Here is an 18,413-nt window from a genome sequence, read left to right as displayed (position 1 = left end):
TCCAAGGTCACTACCAATCTTGACATTTTGCTCTAGGATCCTTTTGAAGTCTAGTTTTTAGGTTCAATAGTCTAAATTTCTTTCCAGTTCAACTTTTCTATAATTCTTTGCTTTGCCTACTGTCTGTAATCTATACAACAATATTTTTTTTCTTTTAAGAAACTCTTTTCCCACTCTTAGTATTCAACAAAAGGCTTAATTCAGTCAAAGAAAATAGGTCAAGGCAAATGTTGGGTGGTATATTGAAGTTGTTAGCATAGTAGCCACATAGAGATTATTTAAAGGTGAAAAGTGGTCTGTTTTCAGAGGGCAGACACAAAGTCAATCGACAAAGTCAATTCTTTAATTCCTAATTTCTTCAATTTCTTCTGTAAAATGACAATATCTTCAATCTAAGATTACACTTACACTTGGGATTCTGTGTGAACCAAATGAAATTCATGCCCAAATTTGTAATCCTGATGTTGGCAAGAAACTGAAAAAAAAATTTTAAAAATTTCAAGGTATCCAATTTAATATTTGGACACGTCTAAGTGAACTTTTTAACTCTGCTATATGCCTGCACAACTGCAAAATATTAAACAATATTACTCATGAAATTCTTATAGACAAAAGGATTGTGTTCCTAAATGGTAGTATAATCAAATGACCTTGAACTTAGAAATAGATGCTCCCAAATTTCTATCTCTACTTCACAAATTTTCCCTAGAGGTCTAGTACCATATTTAGAGATGTAATTGGCTATCACTACATGAATAAACCTCTTCTGTCTCAAAACCATCAAGACTCCAAATAATTTCATTGTCTTACTAGACATCTTCTTCCCTCTAACTTCTTCACTTCTGTTTCTGAGATCACCATTCTCCCAAATTACCCATATTTGAAATCAAAAAGTCATTGTAGAAGAACATCTCCAATGGGGGCTCACTGCCTTGCTCCATGCAAAGACAAAGCTTTGAGAGACAGCTAGGTGATATAGTGGATAGAGCACCTGACTTAGAATCAGAAAGAACTAAGCTCAAATATTGCCTCAATATTTACTAATTGTTAGACAATGTTAAACCATCTTTTTCAGCCTTAATTTCCCCATCTGTATATAGATATAGATATCACAGGTGATATAGATATCACAGGTTTCTTAGGAGTATGAATGAGACCTGTGCTTTCCAAAATAATAAATATTACCTACTAGTAGACCTATTTAAGTCTTTTTATCAGTGACTATTTTTTCCACTCTTCAACGTCTTCCTTCAGTCCTTTACCTTTGATTGTCCTCTTCCCATAATATCCTGTTCTTGACTTCTCCCTAGCTTTCTCCCCACCTTTATCTCTTGGTGATTCCATTACTTCCTATGGTTTCCATTTTAACCTCCATGTAGATAACTCCCAAATTTCTATCTCTACCTCACAATTTCTCCCTAGAGGTCTATTGCCATATTTAGAGTTGTGGTTGGGTATCAGTACTTGAACAATCCACTTCTGTCTCAAGCCCATCAAGATTCCAAATAATTTCATTGTCTTCCTAAACTTCTGCCTCCTTCTTGCTTCTTCACATATGTTTTTGAGATCCCCATTCTCCAAGTTATTCATGCTTGAAATCAAACAGTCATTTTGGTATTTTCTTCTTCATCAATACATCCATTCTGAGATTGATATTATGTTCAAGCATACCTTGTTTTATTGCACTTTGCAGATGGATGTTTTTGTTTTGTACAGATTGCATGTTTGAAGCAACCCTGCATCAAGCAAGTCTATCAATACCATTTTCTCAATAGCATGTGTTCACATTATTTCTTGCACTCCTACCTTTCAAGTAATGGAGCAAGCATAATTTTTGTCTTGAAAAATTGCTACGATCACCTCAGTCTTCAGCAACAACTAACCTAATCAATCAGCAGTCTTAAAAAAATGATGATGACTTACTGAAGGCTTAGGTGATGGTTAGCATTTTTTTTAGCAATAGTTATTTTTAAATTAAAGTATATAATTGTTTTTCAGACAGAATACTATTGCATGCTTAATAGACTGCAGTGTAGTATAAGCATAACATAACTTCCAAAAGCACTGGAAAACCCAAACTACCATGTAATTCATTTTATTACAATGTTTACTTTATTGTATGGTCTGTAATTGAACCTGCAGTATCACCAAGATAGACCTATATGCTTCTGGTTGCAACTGAATCTTATTTTCATTCCCAATCCTTACTAATAACCAGATAAAAGAAAGTCAAACTTTTCCATATTTGAGAAGTTCCAAAAATATCAGGTTCAAAATGGGCAGCAGTTCATGGACTTCTTCCCATAATTTTATCCTTTCCACCCCAACTCTTATCCCATTTCTCTCCTTCACTAGATCACTCTCACTTGGCTGGGGATCCTGAAAATATTCCTTATTTTCTAAATTTCAATGAGGTGTGTGAAAGCCTCCTGACAGGTCCCAAAGAATCCACTAAGAAGGTCCAAAAGGGAACAATGGAAGATATACACATTTCCAGCCTTGTGTCTTCCCATTCTGTGACTTCAGAGTTCAAAATAGCCAGAATAGCAGCACATATGGACCACAGATCAAATTCCCTCTGTTTGGGCTGTTAGCTCTCAGGTTATCTTGGACCTGGTAAAGAAGGTTGTTGGACAGTCAAGTGATTCATCCTCAAGTTTTGCCTTTACAGAAATCCAACTCAAATGGAAAACAATAGATCTAAAATAATAAATTAAAGAGAGAACTGAAGGCTGAGAGCTGATCTATCTACCCAATGATGATGATAAATCATCTCCCCTGCACTTGCTGACAACAGGTGAAGAAATTGTCAAAGGACATGGAAAGTGGCAGGATGAGAACTGGTTATTTTAAATGGGAGTGAGAATTTTACCATATCAAGTGGATTTACCTTGAGAAGAATTGCATTAAATTTTTTATCTTCCTAAAATATATTTTTATCCAAATGCACAAATGCAAAGATTAATTATTATTAGGAATGAAAACTTATATTTATTAAACATTGTTCAATGTTTAATGAGTGGAAGGAGGGAGGGGAAAAATCGGAACAGAAGTGAGTGCAAGGGATAATGTTGTAAAAAATTACCCTGGCATGGATTCTGTCAATAAAAAGTTACAATTATTAAAAAAAAAATAAGATATAGCATTAAAAAAGACACAACAAATAATGTAATTTCAATTGTCATGCCAATATCATTTATTGACATTCCAACATGTAATAAGTTATTTCCATTCAAGTTCTATGATACTTTCCAGACTATGAGCTCCATTAGAGAAGGGACCTCTTTTTCTTCTTTTTAAATTTTTAACTTGTATTTTGTTTTAATTCTCAAGGTTTTTTTGTGCTTTGTGCCTCCTTTATCCCCCTAACCCAAATTAAAAACAACAACAACAACAAAAAGGAAAAATAGAATGTTTTTGATAAACATATGCTGTCAGCAAATCAAATCCTTGTTTTGGGTATGTTAAAAAATGTATGTATTATTATGAATACGAGTTCATCTCTTCAGAAAGTGCTCCATCATTAGTCCTTTGGAACCGTGATTGGTCATTATTAGACTCCTGTAGTCTTTTAAAGGTTTTTGTCTTGAAAATATTATTATTAGACATGTTGATATCATGGTTCTGCTCAATCCACCCTGCATCAATTCATATATCTTCCAGGGTTTCTCTGAAAGCACCTTTTGTTCATTTCTTATAGCAAATTCACAGTTATAGTATATTCATATACCCTAATTTGTCCAGCCATTGATTGATTTGGGACAATTGCTGGGGCACTCATGTATTTTCACTTCTTTGTCATCAAAAAATAAAGATACTATACTACTGCCACTACTATAATTATTTTATGCATATATAAATGGCAATTTCTTCTTTAATATTTTGAAATATAGTCTTAATAGTGTAATTTCTGGGTCAAAGGGTATATAGAGTTTTGTAGATTTTTTTGTGAGTAATTTCTAGAATGGTTGGCCCAGTTCAGTAGACCCCCTCTATTAATGTGTTTGTTTCCATGAGGCCCTTCCAACATTAATTACTTTTCTTTGTGCCATGTTGGGATATTTTTCTTTATATACACAAGAGATTCAACTTAAATCTTAAACTTCAAGATACTCTCTCATTGCATTACACCAGACTGCCCTCTGGGAATGGTACTGTTAAGATAATCCAAGATTGCTAGCTCAATAACTGTAGAGATCAATTTACCAATTGGAAGCATGAACTAACTGTGAATAAGATCTAGATTTCTTTGTTGAGGCAATCAATAAATCAAAAGTATTTTAACAAGTCGCAAAAAGCTCCTTGATCAATTTGAAAAGAACGAAGACCATTGGATGAAGTCAAATAATGCTACACATAAAGTATATTTTTATTGGCTGAAGGAACTCAGTCATACCCTTAGTTTTTATATAAAATCACAGACTATTATAAAGTTTGGGAGAGACTAATGGCAAGTTAAGAGAAAATCTCCTTTAATAATGGTCTCACATATGATTTAGCTATTCTCAGCAAATGATGCATGATGATTCCAAAAGACAGATGATGAAAAAATGGTATCCATCTCCAGAGAAAGAACTTATGGAGTTTGAATACAAATCAAAGCATGGTATTTTTTTTTTACTTTCTGCATTTTCTTTCCATGTTTTTCCCCTTTTGGGATCTTTGTCTTATCAACCTGACTAATATGGTAATATGTTTTTCAAGATTGAATGTATATAACCTATATCAAATTGTATATCACTCAGGTTGGGAAAAAAGAAAATTTGGAATTCAAGATTTGAAAAAATAAATGTCAAAAGTTGTCTTTATATGTAAATGTATATGTAAAAAGTAATTATCTCACATACAATCTCACTTGATTCTTTACAACAACCCTGACAGAGTAAGAAGAAAAAGAAGAGCATAATATAATTATTATTTATATATATATATATATATATATATATATAACACAAGTGCCTCTGAGATATGAGGAAATGCATAACAAGAAATTCAAGTGATCAGAGGAAATCGTCTTCTAATTTCAATTGAGAGCATGGACACTATGAATTTATGGGGAGGGAACTGAATGAAGAATCCCGATAGGAAATTTGGTGCCAGTTGAAAGTGAGGGAGCCAGCCAGTTGGCAATGTGTTGGTGGAGTTGTGACCTGATTCAGCCATTCTGGAGAGCAATTTGGAACTATGCCTAAAGGGCTATCAAAATATGCATACCCTTTGGCCCAGGAGTGTTTCTCCTGGTCTTATATTCTAACGAGATCATAAAGGAGGGAAAGAAACCCACATAGGCAAAAATATTTGTGGCAGCCCTTTTTGTAGTGGCAAGAAACTAGAAACTGAGTGGATGCTCATCAACTGGAGAATGGCTGAATAAGTTGTGGTATATCAATGTTATGGAATAGTATTATTCTATAAGAAATAATCATCAGGATGATTCAGAGAGATGTGGAACATAAACTCCTCAGTGAAATGGGCAGAACCAGGAGATCATTACAAATGGTGACAGCAACATTATACAATGAACAATTCTGAAAGACACGGTTCTTCTCAACAATGAGATGATTCAGGCCAGTTCCAATGGTCTTGTGATGAAGAGAGCCATCTGCACCCAGAGAGAGGACTGTGGGGACTGAGTGTGGACCACAACATAGTATTTTCACTCTTTTTGTTGTTTGCTTTCTTTTTATTTCCTTTCTCATTTTTTTACCTGATTTTTCTTGTGCCTCAGGATATCTGTGGAAATATGTATAGAAGAATTGCACATGTTTAACATATATTGGATCACCTGGCATCTAGGGTATGATTACCCTAACAAGAGGGGAAAAAGAGGGAAAGAATAGAACACAAGGCTTTGTAAGGGTGAATGTTGAAAATTATCCATGTATGTATTTTGAAAATAAAAAAGCTTTACTTAAAAAAAGTAATAGGGTAAGGGTGGACTTTAATCTGACTTGCAGAGAAACAGAAATACTTTACTGGAAATTTTTGAATAAAGGTCCGAAATGGATTATCAATGTGGCTAAAGCTCTTTCTGATTGTCAATTTGCCTATTCAGATTTTTGAGAAGCACAAAAAGTCAGTGAAAGTCTAAACCATTTTTACTCTCCCTGTGTTCCCTGGTCTACACATATCCTTACTTGATTTGGATAGTGCTACCTATCACCTGGGCAAGTGAATTCCCATCTTTAGATTTCAATCTACACTAAGGGATTGGCTGATGAAACTAAGGTCAGAAGAAAAATAGGTAACTGGGGGAAACCATCTTTAAATTTAAATTTCTCTTATCTCATTTCTAAAATATCTAAGGAGTTTATTCAAATAATCAGAGTAAGAACATTGATCGATGGTCAATAGATATGAACAGGCATTTCTAAGAGAAGAAAATCAGACTATCTAGGGAGATATGGAAAAATGCTCTAATTCACTAATAGAGAAATGAGAATTAAAGCAAGTCTGAGGATCTATCACATAGCCACAAAATTAACAAAGTTGAAAAAGAAAAAATATCAGAGATGCTACAGGAAAAAAGACCCAGTGACATATAGCTTTGGGGAGAGCTGTGAAGTTGTCTTCCAGTTCTGGAAAGCAATTTGGTACTACACATAAAAAGTCTTTAAACAATACACACCTTTTAATGCAATAATATCACTAATACATTTGTTCTGCAAAGAGGTCACAAAAGAAAAGACCCTAAGTACAAACACATTGATATTAGCTCTTTTGCATATGTGACAAAGGCCTGGAAACTAAGGAGTTATCCTTCAAGAAGAAAATAGAATTGCTAAACAAGTTATACTGTATGAACATGATAGAATATTATCGTTCTTGTTTCAGAAATATCTCAGAAAACTTATATGAACTAAAGCAGAATGAAACGAACAGAACCAGAACAATTTTGAAAGACTTAAGAACTGTGATCAATACAGTGGCTTCCCATGATTCCAGAGAATCAGCCATAAAGTATGCTACTTACTTTCTGACAGAGCAGTGAAGTATTAACTGGACCAAATGAGACACACATTTTTGGACAGCTAATATGGGAATTCGTTTTACTTGACTATGTATACTTGTTATAAAGGTTTTCCTTTTCCTTTTCTTTCTTTATTAATTTTCAGCTACTGGGATATATGAAAGAGAGGAGAAATAAATGCTTGATAATCAAAAATAAATACAATTTAGTTGAAAAAAAGAAAGGATTAGACTGAGTGGCCAGCTTCCAATGTTCTTTACAATGTGAAAAATACTGAAAAGTTAGGTTTCCATATAATGTTGCAAGCTTCAAGGTGATGTAAGATAATAAGTACCATTGATCAGAATGTTTTCAGAATGTAAGAAATTAAGGAAGATTAAATTTCCACAGAACAATTAAGTTTCAATTTCTCAAAAACCTTGAGCCAACAAGGAATTGGGAGGTAGGAAGGACTCAAGCAATCAGAAAGTCTTAAGACTCATGAGCTAAGATAATAGGTGATCCAGCTGAAACTGGTTGGGGTCAGTGACCTGACTTGACCAAATCATTATTGTGCTTGCTTAATAGGCTAATTGAATTCTAAATGACACCCACATAGGAGAAGTTTTGTTTGGCCATTTTTGAACATAGCATATATAAAGGAAGGGGGAACATGCTTATACATATTTAAGGGGAAATACATGGTGGACATATCAGAAAAAAATGTAATCTAAAAGGGAATGGATCACTCCATTCTCTGAAGGGAAGGACTGCCTTGAGCTAACAAACAGAAAGTTTCTCTCACTTTTCCCTCTTCCTAAAGGGTACTAGAGCCTACTTTTGTCCAGAAAAGTTAAGAATTATTCCTTAAAATTCCTCTTTAATAAATTTTCCTCAGTATTTGATTTTCGTTGTCAAGTGTGTTTCTAACAACGACTCTGACATTCTGTGTTCTATGCTCTAAGGTCTCTGTCAAAACCAATTATTTTATGTTCTTCGGTCCCTACCAGATCTTTTATTCTATGTTCATATGTTCTAAAGTTCCTCCCAAACTCTATGCGCTACATTCTAAGATCATTTCCAGTTCCAACATCTCACATATTGTGCGCTAATGGCTTGTCCACTGCTAGCATTCTATGGTCTGTAATTATACCTCAAAACATTATCCCATTATATTGATGTAGATGTGTAAAATCTTTAACTGATTCTTGCCTGACCTACAAAGGCCATTTTATCATTGTCTGAGGTTTTTAATCATGGAGGCAGGCCTAATCTTAAACAAATTGCCTCCGATAGCTCCAGAGGTTATGCATTCCATTGAATTGGGTCTGCCAGAAAATTCTTCTTTTTCAGTAAGCACCATTTGGCCTCTCACTCCGTTCAGTGGCTGGCCACTCACCTATTTCCGGTTTACTACTGTCAATAATATTTGCCCATTGGGCCCTTAAATCACCAAGTTTACTTCAGTCTAAGGTGATTTATAGCCAAAGAGAGACCTTCTCAAATGCCTGTAAACTGCCCATTTGCAGTTTACAGAGGATCAATGGTGGTCCTTAATCGTTCATAATGACTCTAGTTCCTTCTAATTGTTCTATTGCTTAACAGGGGTCAGTAAATTAACTTAAATGAACCTAAGGAGAAATCAGGCTTAGATTGAAATTTGAAAACATCTCAAGCGTCTCCAATTAGTTTGTTCCTGTGATCAATATTTCCTCTACAAGTGGACCTTCCTTTACACAGTACATGTTTGGAAGGGACCTTCAAATCTCATTTTCTATAGATTTATAAAGGACGCATCCCACAACAAAAGAAGGTATTGCAGACATCATTATCTCCATTCTACAGATGAGAAAACTGAGGTCCAAATAAGATTGATTTTTGCCCACAATCACACAGCTACTGAGTGTTGGAGCCAGAAAGTGAATTCAGGTCTCCAGACATGCCGGCTCCAACTCTGTATTGAAGGTCCCTGAGAACAAAGAAAGTCAGAGCTAGAAGGGATCTGGGGGATTCTCCTGGCTCCAATGCTTTCTACCTGATTTATCTCAGGCAGATAATTTAGCCTGTCTGCACTTCGTCAGATTGTAGTATCATAGATTTAGACCTAGAAAGGACTTTTAAAATAGATTATCAATTTTTTCATTTTACAATTGAAAAAAATGAAATCCAAAGAGGTTATGTTTTGTCCAAAGTGGTTAATAATAAAGGCTAATATTTATATAGTGTGTATGATATTTATATATGCCAGGCCGTGCTAAGCTCTTTAAGGTTATTTTATTTGGTCCTCACAACAATATGAGAAGGTAGGTGCTGTTATTATACTCAATCTTACAGTTGGGGATGTTAAATGATTTGGCCAAGATCATACAGCAATAAGTGTCTGAGACTGGATTTGAACTCAGGTCTCTTTGACTATTTAGCTACCCCTAAGTAGGAAATGGTAGAACCAGAATCTGAACTCAGATTCAGTTTCTTCACCTGAAATTAGGTTGTTGAATTAGACAACCTCCAAGATTCATTCCAGCTCTACATCTATGATTCCATGATTCTATTAATTAATACCCCTCTGCATTTTACAGACAAACTTAGACACAAACAGATTGATTCAATCAGACAATTCATATGATGAAAAATTAGATCTTGAACTTAAAGGGATTGACTGGTAGCAGTTACATGGAAGATTTCTGCTTAATATAGGGAAATACTTCCCAAATAACTTTCCTTAGGTAGAACAAACTTTTTATATTTCATTCAAGCAAAGGCTGGATAACCACTTGCCAGGAAATTGTAGAGGATTATACCATATAAGTAAAATCTTCCCTGTTCTCCTTAAGCTCAGAAAGCAGAGGAAAGAATGAAGGGGGAGAGTTACTGAGAGGCAGATTCAGGCTTGATGTAAGGAAATATTTCCTCATAGTTAGACATTTGAATGGACTACCTCAGAAAATGATAAGTTGCCTTCTGTTAGACTTTTGTTGTTGATAAATTATTTTTCACTTGTATCCAACTTCTTTGTGAATTTATTTGTAATTTTCTTGGCAGAAATACTTGAGTGGTTTGCAATTTTCTTCTTCAGCTCATTTTACAAATGAGGAAACTGAGGTGAGTAGGTGTAGTGACTTACCAAGGTTCACACAGCTATTAAGTGTCAGAGATTGGATTTGAACTCAAGAAAGATAAATCTTCCTGACTTCAGATCCGGTCTATTCACTACACCACCTTGCTACCTCAATATTAACTTTTATTGTCATAAAGAATGCTAGATTTAAAGTATTTTAATTTGAATCTAAATTTGAATCCCAATTCTACCTTTTACTAGCTGTGAGACCTAGAATCAATTATTTCATCTTTGTGGGTCACGGTTTATTTATAAAGGAAAGGGATAATGTTGGATGATTCCAAGGGTCACTTTTGTCCATTACCCTATTATTCTATTCACTCTGTTTTTGAAATTACTTGCTAACTAGTAAGTCATCTCATAATCATGGAAGTGGTTTAATTATTCCGGGCAACTAGAGGGTCCTGTAATCATCATTATAAAGTTGAAGTTTCCAACTCCCATTCCCAAAGTCCTGGGTTTTCAAGAGTTTGCTAGGGTTTGACTAAAGTTTGTTCCAAGAAAGAAAAACAATTCAAAAAGATGAAAAGGACCATAGTCCTTTTCTATAAGTCCTTACAATTTACTAAGAGGAGAATAACAAGTCTTCAAACTATAGAATAGAGTGTAGACTATAGTTAGAGCAAAGTAAAGAGAGAGATCTAGACAAAGTATCTAGAAACCATTTATTTGTCTGCTTGTTTATTTTCTTATTTAGTTATTCATTCTTTTTTGTTTATTTACTTATTTATTTGTGTTGGGAGAAAGGAAATATCATTTTTAACTAGTGGGATCAGGAAAGGTTTCATGGAAGAAGAGGTACTTGAATTGGGCTGGATGGAAGAAAGCCTTCAATAGACATCAATGTGAATGACATGTTCTAGAAAGACAAGATAGTGTGCACAGGAGTAAGTAGGGGAGACCAGGGAACACCTAGGTGGCCAGTCTGACTGGAGCAAAGTAGAAATAAAGAAGATTGGTGACATAATAGTAGAGATACAGATTGATACCAAATTGGGGAGAACTTCAAATATTAGCTAAAGCTTTTACTAAGAGCTTTAATGAAGACTAGAAACAATGCCAAGTTTTGTTAACATTTAACCAGGGACTTAGGCACTACTAATTATGAAGGATCTCTTCCTCCCAGCAGGTTGTGTATTTGTTTTTCCAGATGTAATCTGAGAAAGCATTTGTAAACTCAGAGAGGGGTTGTAGAAAAAGTATTCTCATACACACACTCACATCAGTGAAATTGTAGATGAAGTGAAAGAAAAATTTATCATTAAATAAAGTGTAATGAAATCTGGGGAGTGGATGGGGAAAAGGCGGGGGGGGATTAGAACACAAGGTTTGCAAGGATTAATGTTAAAAAATTATCCACTCATATGTTTTGAAAATAAAAAGATTTAATAAAAATAAAATACAGTATAATGTTATCAATGAACAACATTACTCATCCATATTAATAATTATTGACTTACCAGTAACATAGGACTTTCATATGTTCTCTCGTTTTATCCTCTTCATAGCTCCATAAAGAAGGCAGAGTTATAGTGAAAAGAGCAGTTATCTCAGAGTTAGAAAATGTGGATTCAACTCATCTCTTAACATAAATTACTTGTGTGATCATAGGCTAATCACTAAAATTTTCTGAGCTTCAATCTCCTCATCTGTAAGTTGAAGAAGATAAATAGCACAATATAAATAGCAGGCGGGCTTTCTTGTTTTGTCATGATTGACTGAGTTCAAATTTTGTCTCTGATATATACTAGCTGAAGGATCTTAATGTCATAGTGCCTTCAGGTATCAGTGATGGAGAAAAATTGCCAACCTATATCTGTGAAGAGAGTTTCTACATTAAGATTTCCTTCTGAAACTCACTGCCTCTTACCCACCCACTTACACAGTAAAAGGTACATACATGCCCCACCTCACAATTTTATTTTGGTGAAAATGCCTTATATACTTTAAGGTACTAAGAGGTCCATTATTATCATTCTTGATTTACAGAAAAAGAAACTTGAACATTAGCAAAGAGAAGTCACTCACTCAAGATCATGAAACTAAAAGAGTAAATCAAAACCTCTAAGAAAGAAATTAGTCAGTTCCTGCCTTTGATAAAACAGGTCAATGCTACAATATGACAGGTAAGATGAAAAGCTGAGATACTCCTCTGATGCTGTTCTCCACCCTCTGCCTCAGGCCTGGTTGTCCATGCTTAGTTAAACTGTTTTTATCTTCCATAAATCCTAGTAAGCTACTTTAAGACCCATCAGACTCCCTCAATTGATACTTAAGTGTTTTTTTCTGCACTAACTGCTTCTTGTTAAATAGTTTGACATTTATGTGTCTAGACTTGGACTGTTTTGATATTGATTTGGTGAAGAAGGATAATGGAGTCCAGTGGCAACATTATTCTTGCTGTCATACGCCGCCGCCGCCACCGCCGCCATCTCTCTCCTGGGAACCGTTTTTGTTTCCCGGATTGGAAGCCCAAACAAAAATGAGCCATATGGGGAGCTGAAAAAATCGGCATTGAAGGCCCTTCTCCCTTGACAAAAACTTATTGTGTTGCTGCGTTACCTGGGGAAGAGAGAATTCAAATGGCTGACATGGCACAGACGTTTAGTTTTCTACTTGAACATGGTTTAAAACGCATCCCTCATATAGACTTCTGCACAGGACTACCCATAGGATTGCTCTCTCTTCTGTTAAAAAATAAAAATAAAAACCTCCATTGGTTCCCTATCACTTGTCCAAAGTTGATTCCTTTCCTTGTTATTCCAAGTCTCACACAATTTTATATTACCTTTCCTTTCCAATCTTATTGTTATATTCCAGTCAAATCAATCTGCCTTCTTCCATGTAATGTCCTCCATCCACCTCTGTATTTTTCTTTATTCTATTCCCTTTACCTGGACTGGAATCTGTCTTCTTCCCCATATATTAAGATCTAATGCTTCTGAGGGAAATGATTTTTGATAACCAATGATTTGGGGGAACTCATATTTCTCCCTTTTTCTTTCATCCTCAGTCTCTGAAGGTTGAATTTTTCGGCTCTATCTAGACCCACCCAAGTAGAGCTGTCATTGGGTTCTACTCAGTTTTGGGTGAGGATAAATTCTTTAGATTGCCCAAAGCTAGGGAAAACTTAAGAAGCAATTTTTTTAATCAAAGTTCAGGTCTAGCCCTTCATTGTAATATTCATTTTCTCATTAATTGTTAACCAATAACATCCTCAGAACACCCCTGTTCCAATGAGCATATAAGCCATGAGCCTACCCCATGTTTATCTTTAGTCTAAGAGCAAGAGAGATGGTCAAATGATCATCAAATCACTGTCTTTTCAATGGACTTATAGGAGGCTTATGGAATATAAGCCAATCACTTGATTGAAAATTAAATAATATATTCTGAAGCATAAAATGCTTCTTTTTCATTCCCCATAATACAAAAGTTAGTCCTTGAAAGGACATTGATTGATTTCAAGGACAATTTTCAGAATGAAAGGGCATTGTTCAGAAAATGATTAAATTACCCAGAAATTTAACCTTTTAAATGTTTTAAAATGTCATACTTCCCTTAGAGCCTAACTCAAATGCCCATTTCTCCATGAAGTTTTACTTGTCATCCATGGATGCTTTCTTTTAGACTTTACGTCATATCAAGTTTTCTATCTTCCTAATCTATGGACAATAGCTGGCACTTATATAGTATCTTGAGTTTTATAAAGTGCTTTACATATATGACGCCATCTACTTCTCACAATTACTATGGGTATTATTACCACAAGAAGTATTCTGGTAAGTGTTTAACAACTGGACCTTAAAAAAAAGACATGAGAAATACTGAAAAGTTGGACTTGCAAGCTTCGAGGTAGTGAAGGATAGTGGGTGACACCGACCAATAGGTTTTCAGAATGCAAGAGGTTAAGGAAGGCTAAGATTCCACAGAACAATTAAGTTTCCAGCTCTAAGAAGCCTTGAGCAAACAAGGAGCTGGGGGGGCTAGGGAGACACACATGGATTCTGCCAATGTGAAAGAGTCTTGTGATTTTGAGAAAATCCACAAACTTAAGGGAATAGCTGATTCAGCCCAAACTAGTTGTCGTCAATGACCTGACAATCAGATCATTATTGTGCCAGTTAATAGGTTAATTAAATATTAAATACCTCACAGGAGGAATTTTCCACCATTTTTGAACATGGAATGTAAGATAAGGGAGGGGGGACATGCTTATATATATTTAGGGGGAAACATATAATGAGTATATCAGAAATATTGTAGCCTAGAAGGGAAGAACCAATCTTGTTCTCTGAAGGGAGGCACTGCGCCAAACTACAAATGTAAAGCTTCTCTTACTTCTATGCTCAGGGTTCCCTTTTCCTGAAGAAGGGAATTGCCTGCTTCTGGCCAGAAACATTATGTTTCTATATATTGGATTGCTTGCCATCTAGGGGAGGGGGTCAGGGGAAGGAGGAGAAAATCTGAAACACAAGGCTAGGCAAGGGTTAATGTTGTCAAATTATCCATGCATATATTTTGAAAATAAAAGGCTTAAATATATATATATATATATATATATGTATATATATACATACATAAAGAGTATATTTCTAACATTCATGACATGCTTTTAATTTTAATCCCTATTATTAACATTTTTGCATCATTTTAAATTTAGATAATCAATAAAATAATAAGTTCTGATTTGCAATGTTTGTATTTCTGAGGTGCAAATGCTCATATTAAAATTTTAACAATCAACTTAGACACCAATACAAGCTGACTCCAATATCCCTCTGATTATTAAATTTTATTGATATTATCTAAGTTTTTAAATGAAAAAAATGAAGTTCAGGGAAATTATGCAACTTGATTATGACCATATGTGGAATAAATGCAGAAGGTGAGTCTTGAACCTGTATCTTGAGTCAACGACCAGGGACTGTTCTACCATATGAGTTCTACCTTCCAGTTTTAGGACCACCTCCCTTAAAAATTTAATTGTTTTTGTATATTAGCCTCATGCTTGTCTGTAAGTTCCATGAAGGCAATAATTTTTCCTTATCTAAACTTTCTATCTTCCTCAACACTCACCACAGTACTCTGTATCCAGCAGGCAATTAACAAATGTTTGTTAAATGACTGACTAAATGAAAATTCTTCACTGATTCCATATGGCATAATAACTAAAGTCAAAATTTCCAACCCTAATCTACCTTTGAAAACTTAGACCCTACTTTCCTACTTTGCTCTAAATTGGAACCATTCAACATCTTTTTTAAAATTCCCAATTCTACACATCTATCATCTTCTCCCTCCTTCTAGATTGCCTCTTCTTCAACCCTGCTCATCTCCATGTTGATATTCTACTCATCCTTCAAAAGCTAGTACGGAAGCTACTGCCTCCATTCAGCCTTTATTAGTCACACTAGATTAAAATGAGCTCTCCTTCTAAATACCCAAAGCATTTGTTACAGACCAACAACAAGTCCTTTAAGGGGAATCCCCACAGCATAGGGGTCTATAGAGGGTCTAATTTATTTTGGCAATAAGCAAATGTTTGTTGAATGAGTGAGTGAGTGAGTGAGTGAGTGAATAATGCCACAGCAAATAAAAAGAGGGGAAATTTCCAATTAAAATAATCTGTTATATTTTTCTCCCTGTCTGTATATAGACAAGTTTCCTTCACTGAAGCTTCTCTCAGTCCCTCAATATAACTTGAAGGAGTCCCTGGGGTTTTTCAGGCAATATTAATGAAGCCCCAAGCTCTGGAAGTTCCTACTTTGAACATGGGCCTGGTTATAAGAAGTTTTGCTGTGATTTTAGGAGGAACCTAGCTAAAGTGAAAAGACTCATAACTGAAAAGATGAAAACTTTTTTTCAGTAATAGAAATGCTCAGAGATCATCTTTGAAATCAAAGAACTGTTGTGATTTGGTTTTGGGAAAGGATTATTTCTAGTGCCTAAATCATAGAATGAGGTATGGAAGGATGTAATGTCAGGGTTGAGAGGGAATTTTGAACATAAAAGGTTGTTGGAGTTGGAAAGAAGCTGAAATATAGAATATCAGAACTAGAAGCCATCTTAGAACATTGAATTTCAGAGCTGGAAGGGATCTTAGAATACAAAATGTTAAAAATGAAATACATCTTAAAGCTTTGAAAGTCAGAATTGAGAGGGACCTTAGAAAACAAAGCATAGAATGTTAGAATGAAAAGAGACATATCCAGTTCACTCAAATTTATAGATGAATAAACCAAAGCCAGAAGAGATAATACTATTTTTGCTTCCCCTTATCTTGAGAAAATGTTTTTATATAAATTAGAGTTCTTATTATTAAATTATAGAAAAGAAAGATGGCTAATTAAGGGAAAATTTCTAACAGAGCTATTCAGCAACAAAATGAATTGTTTCAGTAGATAGGAAATTTCTTCATTCGTTGATATTCTCAAACAGTAACTATGACTGTCAGATACTGTTGAAGAAATTTATGCTTTGAAAAAGACTTAAAGTGACCTTTTAGGTTTCTTAAAACTGACTTTCCATAATCTGGTGATTCAAAGTCTTACCTTTCATACTCAAACTGGTTACACCTGGTCTGAAGAGCTACAGGTTTTCAGAAACTAAAATCCAGGGCATTGTCCACATTGCTTCTCCTGAAATTTGTCCAAAAGTGTAATGATTACCCTGAGAAGTGATGGGTTCTCCCTCCTTGGAGATTTCTAAGCAGTCTAAATTTACCACACGTAATGGAAATTCCTTTTTGTGTATTATTGTACTAATGGATGCTGAGAGCCCTTCGAACTGTCAAAATCTGTGATTCTGAAATAGAGAGTGTGACAGCATCATCCAGGAAGCAAAGATAGAAGACATATCGGTAGAGTGTGATTTCTCAGAAATAATACAAAAGGTGAGATAAGCACTTCTTGCTTCTCCCCTGGGCTTCTCTATGTGTCCCTGTCTGCTGAGTGGTTCTGGTGTTTGTTAATAACCTGCCTTGACGAATAGATCCATAGAAATAAATACAAGGCATTATTATCCTTGGCATTATTACTGTCTGGCAAATCTTGCCCGGGTCAGTTGGGGAGCAGAAGTCACCCAACTAATATTCATTTCAAGGCAAACATTATTTCCAGCTCACTAATCTCTTTATGGGATACACAGAACTACTGCAATGGGCATTTTGTGATGTACAATTCTTTGGAAATAAGATTCTTTTTTTCCCCTTTCAAGGTAAATTGGATGGTGTAATAGATAAGAAAAAAGTGATTTTAAAGCCATCTAGATCTGGGTTCTTATCCTGTTCTTGACACACACTGACTGTGTCACTAAACTTTGGTATCCAAGGAAATTGTTGCTTTTCATCCTTTGTTCTCAAAAAGAACAATTACATTACAAGGCTGTTGTCTTGGGCGATTATAAGACTATAAATCACAGAACAGGAGGATAGAATTATCTTCCTGAGTTCAAATGTGGAGATTTTGAACCAAGGAATAATTTGAGTTGATTGGAAATACTGAAAAGTTTCCTAGCTGAAATTTTCTTCAGTAAATTTCTCAAGTTTTCAGTAAATCTATTCAATTTTGGACTCAATCATTGCCCATAGATTCCTGCCATAGATTACATAGTTAACACTATTACTCAATGGGTTAATCACAAAACCAAATGTTCTGGGTTGGAAAATGGACATAGTTCAACCACTTAAGATTTTTGTGTGAATTGGTGGGCTAATCTCTTTTTAGTAATAATAGAAAAAGGCATGGATTAAATCCTGAACAAGGTTCAAATAGAAAAAAGCATGGATTAAATCCTGAACAAGGTTCGAAATGAGAGATGGTCCTGTGTTGTTCAAATGAAGACTATTACAGTCTTCTCACTGAGATCATGATTATTCAGGGGAATTAAGAGTAAGTAAAACAGAATATAAGACTTATAAAGGGCATCAGTGAACACCTAGAACAATATTTTATTTTAATAGAGAAGGAAATATGTGGAGGGATTCAGAACTGATTTGTCAAGGTTAACATTCATATGTTTATAACAAAAGTTCATGACAGCAAGACAAAAACTGGTTTTGAATATGTTTCTTGACTTTTATATTAACATGTCCACCAGTACTCCATGCCATAGAAATTAAAAAGAAAATGTTTATTGCACAAAAAATTTGTCTCACAGTATCACTTGCTAAAACACACAAACATACATGCAAAAAACCCCAACAAACAGCATGCTGGCCAGAAAAATAAAATATCTATTTTTTTTTGGGTTGGGGAGGAGAAACAGGGATGAGGGTGATGAGTGCAACTTGCAAATTATTCATGTGATTCTCTTGTCTTTGGTGACCAATACCTTTTCAATCCC

This window comes from Sarcophilus harrisii, chromosome 6, assembly GCF_902635505.1.
Source record: "Sarcophilus harrisii chromosome 6, mSarHar1.11, whole genome shotgun sequence".
In the NCBI taxonomy this organism is placed as follows: domain Eukaryota; kingdom Metazoa; phylum Chordata; class Mammalia; order Dasyuromorphia; family Dasyuridae; genus Sarcophilus; species Sarcophilus harrisii.
This window is presented reverse-complemented; position numbering follows the sequence as displayed.